This window comes from Macaca mulatta, chromosome 10 (assembly GCF_049350105.2).
Source record: "Macaca mulatta isolate MMU2019108-1 chromosome 10, T2T-MMU8v2.0, whole genome shotgun sequence".
Lineage (NCBI taxonomy): Eukaryota > Metazoa > Chordata > Mammalia > Primates > Cercopithecidae > Macaca > Macaca mulatta.
The window spans coordinates 78,245,260-78,255,153 of NC_133415.1; positions in this window are offsets into that span (position 1 = coordinate 78,245,260).

Genomic DNA, 9,894 nt, shown 5'->3' on the forward strand with positions numbered 1-9,894 from the left:
TGATGGTTCCTTTTTTTTTTTTTTTTCTGAGACAGTCTTACTCTGTTGTCCAGGCTGGAGTGCCCTGGTGCAATCTCAACTTCCACCTCCCGAGTTAAAGCAATTCTTGTGTGTCAGCCTCCCTAGTACCTGGATCACAGGCGTGCACCACCATGCCCGGCTAATTTTTGTATTTCTAGTAGAGACAGGGTTTTGCCATGTTGGCCAGGCTAGTCTTGAACGCCTGACCTCAAGTGATTTTCCTGCCTGGGTCTCCCAAAGTGCTGTGATTACAGCCATGAGCCACCGCACCCGGCCCTGCAAATTGATCATTTCAAAGTTACTTTCTTTGTAGAGTTAAAACAGAGGAGACTTCCTTATTATATTTACTTAGATTGACAGGAATCTCCCGTTTTCTGGAAGATGGGCTTGTTTCAAAGTTCAGTCTGATTATGTGGCACTTAGCACAAGTAACTCAGTTCTGATTTGGCCTGGCCTGCTGGGGCCTACTGCAGAAGGTCAGACCAAATCAATGACCTCCTATAAAATTTAACAAAACTGAAGGCTATTTTCCCCTTTCACCATTTTCTTGAAAGAGTAGTGTATACTCATAGCCTCTTATCGATGCCTACACTGGAATAATAACCCATAAATTAGGAGTCCTGGACTTAAGATGATTATTTTACCTATACACTGTTTTCTTTTCTTTTCTTTGTGTTTTTTTTTTTTAGAGGGAGTCTCACTCTGTTACCCAGGTTAGAGTGCAGTGGCACGATCTCAGCTCACTGCAACCTCTGCCTCCCGGCTGCCTCAGCCTCCTGAGCAGCTGGGATTACAGGCATGCGCCACCATGCCCAGCTAATTTTTTTTATTTTTAGTAGAGATGGGTTTTCACCGTGTTGGTCAGGCTGGTTTCGAACTCCAGACCTCAGGTGATCCGCCCGCCTTGCCCTCCCAAAGTGCTGGGATTACAGGTGTGAACCACCATGCCCGGACTTTCTTCTCCTTAAATACTCCATGCTTACACTCTCTCAATTCTGAGCTTTTCCCCCGTGCAATTTCTTCCCTTATGAACACTCTTCCCTCACGAACACTCTTCCCTCTTCTTTGATGTTTGTCATCCTTACAATTTCAGCTTTAGCCAATTTTTCCTCCAGGAACCTTCTCTGACTTATCTGAAAGGAGTTAGTTGTCCCTTGCAGGCATGCTCACTTTCCTTTGTTTACCCAGATTACTCTAAATTCCTTTGTGCTTCCTACTTTTCCCACCAAAATGTAAGTATCTCAAAGGCAAAGACCGTGTTTATCTTTTTTTCTGCTTGTATTTCAGAGCCCAGCTCAGTGACTCATATGTAAGTACTCAGAAATCATTGTTATATGCACAAATAAATAAATCTCTTCCCAGGTCTCCCCTGTTCCCCACTCCTCATTCACACCCCACTCAACCTTATATCCTCCAAGAAATCTCAGAAACATGACTTCTTCATGGCTTGTTATCAGTGAAACAAACCTTAAAGGCTTTGCTAGTGTCAACCTTTGCTTGAAAAAAAGTCTGGGTATAAATTAACTCTTATTTATTCTGTTGTGGCTTTTCCATGATGAGACTTATCTTTCTATGGGCTTCTGTTGCAAATTTCTGAAGTCGATAGTGACTTTCTTTGCCATATAAGTGTAACCACCCGATGGATTCTTCTTGCCCGCTGCCTAGACAGAGCCGATTTATCAAGGCATGGGAATTGCAATAGATAAAGAGTTTAATAAATGCGGAGCCAGCTGCATAGGAAACCAGAGTTTATTATTACTCAAATCAGTCACCCTGAAACTCAGGTATGGAGTTTTTTAAGGATAATTTGGTGGGTAGGGGATCGGAAAGTGGGGAGTGCTGATTGATCAAGTCAGAGATGAAATCATAGGGAGTCGAAACTGTCCTCTTGCACTCAGTCAATTCCTGGGTGGGGGCCACAAGACCAGATGAGCCTGTTTATTGATCTGGGTGATGCCAGCTAATCCATCAAGTGCAAGGTCTGGAAAATATCTCAAGCACTGGTCTTAGTTTATTGTTGTTGCTGTTGTTGTTATGGAGTCTTGCTTTGTCACCCAGGCTGGAGTGCACTGGTGCTATCTTGGCTCACTGCAACCTCCGCCTCAGGGGTTCAAGTGATTCTCCTGCCTTAGTCTCCCAAGTAGCTGGGACTACAGGTGCATGCCACTACATCCGGCTAATTTTTGTATTTTTAGTAGAGATGGGGTTTCACCAAGTTTGCTAGGCTGGTCTTGAACTCCTGACCTCACATTTCCCCCCGCACCCCCTGCCAGCCAGCTGCATGAACCCTAAACCATGATTTCTAACCTTGAGGCTTATTTACTAGGCCTGCAAAGGCAGTCTAGTCCCCAGGAAAGGGATTTGTTTTGGGGAAGGGTTGTTATCTTCTTTGTTTCAAAGTTAAGCCATAAACTCCCAAAGTTAGCTCAGCCTACACCTAGGAATGAACAAGGACAGCTTGGAGGTTAGAAGCAAGATGGAGTCAGGTCAGATCTCTTTCACCATCATAATTTTCTCAGTTGTAATTTTTGCAAAGGCAGTTTCATAAGCATGCCTCTGACCATACTGTCTTGCCACTTTTAGTTAGTCCATGCATAAGAAATGAAAGCTACTTGAAATAAGCATCACAACAAAATCTTTCCAGCGACAACAAAGTAGTTTATTGCATTCCCAAAGTAAATTATAAATTGTTTTAGAGTCCCTTCTGTTTTGCCATTGATTATATAATGACTGCATAAATTGAGTGATGCCACAATTTTATGAAACTCTTCATATTTTGTTGATTTTCTGCCATCAGCTGAGCCAGCTACATCAGCCAAATTTCTTTCAACAGAAAAAAGTCATTTTAGTTGAAAGACCAAAATAGCTCTTTCAAAGTAGGATGATGTTATTTGCAATTATCTTATCTCTCTTTGCCATTCTGAACCTTGATCTAATTACTTTCTCATCTAGGGACTTGGCTTTAAGAAAGTGGTAAGGAAATGTCACAAAAGTTCAAGGGTTAAGTATAATAATTAATGAGCCTCAAGGCTTTCTTTTTTTTTTTTTTGAGTCAGAGTCTGGCTCTGTTGCCGATGTTGGAGTGCAGTGGCACAATCTTGACTTATTGAAACCTCCACCTCCTGTGCTTAAGCCATCCTTCTACTTCAGCCTTCCAAGTAGCTAGGACTACAGGTACACGCCACCACATTCAGCTAACTTTTGTATTTTATGTAGAGATGGGGTTATACCAGGCGCGGTGGCTCATGCCTGTACTCCCAGCACTTTGAGAGGCTGAGGAAGGTAGATCACTTGAGGTCAGGAGTTCGAGACCAGCCTGGCCAACATGGTGAAACCCCGTCTATACTAAAAATACAAAAATTAGCCAAGTGTGTTGGTACACGCCTGTAATCCCAGCTACTTGGGTGTGATTACACTGAGGCCTGAGAATTGCTTGAATCCGGGAGATGGAGTTTATAGTGAGCCAAGATCGCACCTCTGCACTCCAGCCTGGGCAACAGAGTGAGACTCCATCAAAAAAAAAAAAGAAGGAACGCAAGAAAGCAAGGAAGCAAGGAAAGAAGGAAGGGAGGGAGGGAGGGAGGGAGGAAGGGAGAAGGAAGGGAAAGAAATCAATCTAAGTGTCCATCAATGGATAAACTGATAAAGAAAATGTGGTATATACACACAATGGAATACTATTCAGCCATAAAAGAAAACTCCTGTCATTTGCAACAGCATGCAGTGAACCTAGAGGACATTATGCTAAGTGAAATAAGCCAATCACAGAAAGACAAATACTGTGTGATCTCACTCAAATGTAGAAACCAAAAAAGTTGATCTTGTAGAGGTAGAGAGTAAAATGGTGGGTTGGACGTGGGGGCTCATGCCTGTAATCCCAGTACTTTGGGAGGCTGAAGCAGATGGATCACCTGAAGTCTGGAGTTGGAGACCAGCCTGGCCAACATGGTGAAACCCTACCTCTGCTAAAAATACAAAAATTAGCGGGCATGGTGGCACACATCTGTAATCCCAGCTACTCGGGAGGCTGAGACAGGAGAATCACTTGAACCTGGGAGGCAGAGGTTGCAGTAAGCCAAGATTGTGCCACTGCACTCTAGCCTGAGTGACAAAGCTACACTCTGTCTCAAACAAAAAAAAAAAAAAAAAAAAAGAGAGAGAGTAAAATGGTGGTTACCATGGTTGTGAGGAGGACAGTCTGGAGAGATGATGGCCAAAATTCCAGTTAAATAGGAGGAATAACTTCAAGAGATCATTATATAATGTGGCGGCGATAGTCAGTAATACATTGTACTCTTGGAAAATGCTAAGAGGGCAGATGTGAAGCATTCTTACCACAAAAGTGAAAACTATGTGAGGCAATGCCTTAGTTAATGAGCTAGATTTAGTCATTCCATAATGTATATATATTTTAAAACATCATGTTATACATGGTAAATACATACAACTTTATCTTTCAACTTAAAAAGCATGTTAATAGAAACATCTCACTGTCAAAGATATACCAATCACTCAGTTTTTTTTTCTCTTTTTGAATATCCACTTGTTTTTTTGACAAAAACCTTTGAGTGGAATTTTTTTTTTTTTTTTTTTTCCAGATAGGGTCTCAGTCTGTTGCCCAGGCTGGAATGCAGTGACATGATTAGAGCTCACTGCAGCCTCAACCTCCTGTGCTCAAGTGATCTATCACCTAACACTCCTGAGCAGCTAGGATTACGGGAGCACATCACTATGCCCAGCTGATTTTTTTTTTTTTTTTCATTTTTTGTGGACACGAGGTCTCACTATGTTGCCTAGGCTAGTCTCAAACTCCTGGGCTCAAGCGATCCTCCTGCCTCTGCCTCCCAAAATGATGGGATTACAGGCCACCACACCAGGCCTCTTCATTTTCCAGTCCTGGCAAGTGTATTTCTCAATGCTCCTGACAGCAAAGGTCTTTAAAAGCATTAGACAAAACCCGGTAGGTCCAAGGAAAAGAAGGAGAGTTTGACTACATAGTAATGTGAAAGACGCTCTAAACATGTACCGGAGCCACATACAAATCAGGCAAGGTCAGGTCATACCCATATTATGTAAAGAGGTGCTTCCCGCAGAGCTGATGTGAAGAGATGTCATGGTCAATTTGTTAGATGGGACAGGCAAAGTTCCAAGACATTTGCATGAATATGCCTGGAAAGACTGTGGTCCAAATACCGTGGTTATCTCCAGAAAGCAAGATTGGGTGGGGCTGGGTCAAGAGAGGACGCTATCATTTCTTACTTTATAAACTTCTATGTTTTGATTTTTTTTTTTTTTTTTTGAGACAGGGTCTCATTCTGTCACCCAGGCTGGAGTGCCGTGGCTCGATCTTGGCTCATTGCAACCTCCGCCTCCTGGGTTCAACCTATTTTCATGCCTCAGCCTCCGAGTAGCTGGGATTACAGGTGCACACCACCACGCCTGGCTCATTTTTTTGTATTTCTTAGTAAAGATAGGGTTTCACCACATCGGCCAGGCTGGTCTCGAACTCCTAACATCAAATGATCCTCCTGCCTCAGTCTCCCAAAGTGCTAGGATTACAAGCATGAGCCACCCAGGTCGGAGTGTGGTGGCACGATCTTGGCTCACTGCAACCTCTGCCTCCCAGGCTCAAGTGATCCTCTCACCTCAGCCTCCCGAGAAGCTGGGACTACAGGCACACACCACCATGCACAGCTAATTTTTGTATTTTTTGTTGAGATCAGGTTTCACCATGTTGTCCAGGCTGGTCTCGAACTCCTGAGTTCAGCGATCCAACTGAGCATCCAAAAGTGCTGGGATTATAGGCATGAGCCACTACAGTCAGCATGAACTTTCTTTCTTTCTTTTTTTTTTTTAATAACAAGCACATACTAATTTTGTAATTCAAAACAATTATAATAATGTTAATAATAGCTTAGCTAAACTTGGTAGAGTGTTCCAGAACTGTAATAAGAGAATGATTTACATGAATTTATTTATTTACTCTTCACACAATGCTGTGATTAAGATATTGTTATTCCCTGAGTTCATTCCTAGCACCTCTTAAAAAAAAAAGATACTATTATTATATCCCTTTTACAGATGAAGAAACTAAGGCACAGAATGTATTAATAGATAAGCAGTGACAGAGCTCATATGTGGCAGAGCTGGCTAAAAAGATATTAAAATACTAAAACTGCAAAGAGCTGGGAGCGGTGACTGACACCTGTATTCCCAGCACTTTGGGAGGCTGAGGTGGGCGGATCACGAGGTCAGGAGATCCAGACCATCCTGGCTAACACGGTGAAACCCCATCTCTACTAAAAATACAAAAAATTAGCCTGGCATGGTGGCACGCACCTATAGTCCCAGCTACTCAGGAGGCTGAGGCAGGAGAATCGCTTGAACCTGGGAGGTGGAGGTTGCAGTGAGCCAAGATCATGCCACTGCACTCCAGCCTGGGTGACAGAGCAAGACTCTGTCTCAAAAAACAAAACCACACACACACACACAAAACGGCAAAGAAGGCTATTATCTCAAAAGGAATAACAATTACTATTCCCAACCTCAGAAAATAATTTAAAAGTTAGTATTAATTGAGGAAAAAATTTGAACCAGAGCATGTTGAACTCATGAAGTATTAAATCATTAAAATAGATGCAGCAGACAACCCTGTACTAGATAGCTGTGACCCAAATCCTCTGTGTGTTTTAGAAACATCCCTCATGTGTGTTATAACAACCCCAGTGTCAGAGTGCCTCGTTGCTAAAGTGGCTTGCTTAAAGGCCAAGCCATGGAAAATCACTAATAAAAGCATAAATGAAAGAAAAATGTGTAATTAAGAAACTCAGATGCCCCAACTCAATTGAAGTAGAAAATAAAAATGTGAAGACATCGCTTTCCTTAGGCTTATTATCTTTAATTGGCTTCCTTCTTTGTTGTGGATGGCCACATAGACTCAGGAGAGAGGCCAAGTGCTAACTCCATGTCTCCTGCAGGCCGCAGCATCAGCTCCTGGTGCTCCTGTTGTTCCTTTTCTTTAAAGAGGAGGTAGCCGGGCATGGTGACTCACGCCTGTAATCCCAGCACTTTGGGAGGCTGAGGCAGGCAGATCACCTGAGTTCAGGAGTTCTAGGCCAGCCTGGCCAGCATGGTGAAACCTCATCTCTACTAAAAATACAAAAATCAGCCGGGTGTGATGGCGGTGCCTGTAATCCCAACTACTCAGGAGGCTGAGGCAGGAAAATCTCTTGAACCTGAGAGGTGGAGGTTGCAGTAAGCCGAGATCGTGCCACAACACTCCAGCCTGGGTGACAGAGTGAGACCCTATCTCAACCAAAAAAAAAAAAAGGAGGTAATAAGACCTTTTCTCTGAAAGAGAAAAGCACTTAACCTGTTGTGCACTAATAGTGTCTAGTTGTAAATGCTCATTATCCTTGCAACTGACTGAAGTCAGCATACTTTTCAGAAAAACAGTGAGCCAGATGTTTCTAAAATTCCAAAGGGCAAAGCCAGCCTCTCAAAAGGATGAAGTGGGTGGCTACCCACTAATACCCACAAATTACCTGATTCCTATTTAACAGGTAATTTGAACAACACAGGGAGAACATCCTGTCGAAAGCATCTTTTTCACTCTACGTACTTGAGGTTCCACCATTAGAAATGCCTTCCTGGTGGCCAGGAAGCCTAGATTGTGCCACTGCACTCCAGCCTGGATAACAGAGCAAGACTATCTCAAAACAAAACAAACAAAATGCATTTTTTTTTTTTTTTGAGACGGAGTCTCGCTCTGCCGCCCAGGCTGGAGTGCAGTGGCCGGATCTCAGCTCACTGCAAGCTCCGCCTCCCGGGTTCACGCCATTCTCCTGCCTCAGCCTCCCGAGTAGCTGGGACTACAGGCGCCGCCACCTCGCCCGGCTAGTTTTTTGTATTTTTAAAGTGGAGACGGGGTTTCACCGTGTCAGCCAGGATGGTCTCGATCTCCTGACCTCGTGATCCGCCCGTCTCGGCCTCCCAAAGTGCTGGGATTACAGGCTTGAGCCACCGCGCCCGGCCAACAAAATGCATTTTTTTGAGTCCTGTGGAGTCCCCCTTCAAATGCAAATACTTTCACATCAGCTCTCTGCATGGGCAGTAAATTTGAAGCCGGGTTATTGGAATGATGCCTAGAAGTCCCTCCCAGAGTCAGGAGGTATCGGAGGCTTCTTAGGAGGGAGACACAGACCATCTTGCCTAGAACTGGCCCTACAGATCTAAGGGTCAACATAACTCACAGAAACAAGCCCAGGCTGACAATCTACTTTCCAACAGCAAGGAAACCTCAACTCTGGCTGGGTTCCCCCTGACATCACCTCCTTCCCTCACTGAAAACAGCAGTTTCCCAGCAGACAGCAGCTACCCATCAAAGGAGACCAGTGACTCAATGGCAGCAGTTTGCTCTTCTGGTGCACAACAGAGCTGGGGCTCAGGCAATACTTAGATGCAGACATAGCTTTCCAGGCAGGACACCTGAGACTTTTCCTTCCTCTGAACCCCAGAGGACTGGCTTTTTTTTTTTTTTTTAAGTTTTTTCTTTTTAATAGTATTGTCATTACAGATTTGCTAATCTTTTCCGTGAAGCATGAGTCAATATTCTGCTCTCATTAAGGATGCCAAGGTCCTAATGCCTTCTCCCCTTTACAAAATAACTTAGCCATGTTCACATTCTCTTAGCATGTAATCTACCATCCCCTAAGGCCCCAGGCCATCCATTCTCATGAGCCCTGGGCATGAGAAGATTTTCTTTTTTTTTTTTTTTTTGAGATGGAGTCTCGCCCTGTCACCCAGGCTGAAGTGCAATGGCGTGATCTCAGTCACTGCAACCTTTGCCCCCTGGGTTCAAGCGATTCTCCTGCCTCAACCTGCTGATTAGCTGGGATTACAAGCACACACCACCATGCCCGGCTAATTTTTTGTATCTTTAGTAGAGACGGGGGTTTCACCATGTTGGCCAGGCTGGTCTCGAACTCCTGACCTCGTGATCCGCCTGCCTCAGCCTCCCAAAGTGCTGGGATTACAAGCGTGAGCCACTGCACTCGGCCCAGGAGATTTTCATAACAGGAAACGATTCGTGTGTATTTAATCTGCAGATTGCATGCAGTGGGGGTGGGGTTGTGGCAAAGATGGAACAAACAAATTGCAAATGTTTAGATATCTTCTGCACCCACGCTACTTCAGACATAGACAATCTGCGTCCCACCCTCTTCAGAGAATCATCTCAGAGATTAATAGCGTTAGGACTTTGAGCAAGGGCTTAGTCACCCAACCATATTACAAAAAGTAGTGAGAGTGTCCTCTGAATTAAGGTGAATTAAGGTGAATTAAGCCTTCCCCTAACACTTGTCCCTAATGTCCCTTTCAGAAACTTGAGTTTTTCTGCCTCTCTCTGTGTCTGATGTTGCTTACTTGTTTTACTTGACAAACTTAATGAATTGAACATACTTTTACAATTTTTATTTATTTATTTTGAGACAGGATTTCACTCTGTGACCGAGGTTGGAGTGCAGTGGCACGATCATGGCTCACTGCAGCCTTGACTTCCCAGGCTCAAATGATCTTCCTGCCTTAGCAGTCCACCCTACTCTTCCTCCCCGCTCCCCACCAAGTAGCTGGGACTACAAGGCATGTACCAGCATGCCTAGCTAGAGCTAGTTGTGTTTCACTGTGTTGTCCAGACTGGTCTTGAACGCCTGGGCTCAAGCAGTCCTCCCACCTCAGGCTCCCAAAGTGCTGGGATTACAGGTGTAAACCACCGTGCCTTGTCCATGCTTTTTTTTTTTTTTTAAGATGGAGTCTCACTTTGTTGCCCAGGCTGCAGTGCAGTGGCATGATCTCGGCTCACTGCAACCTCTGCCT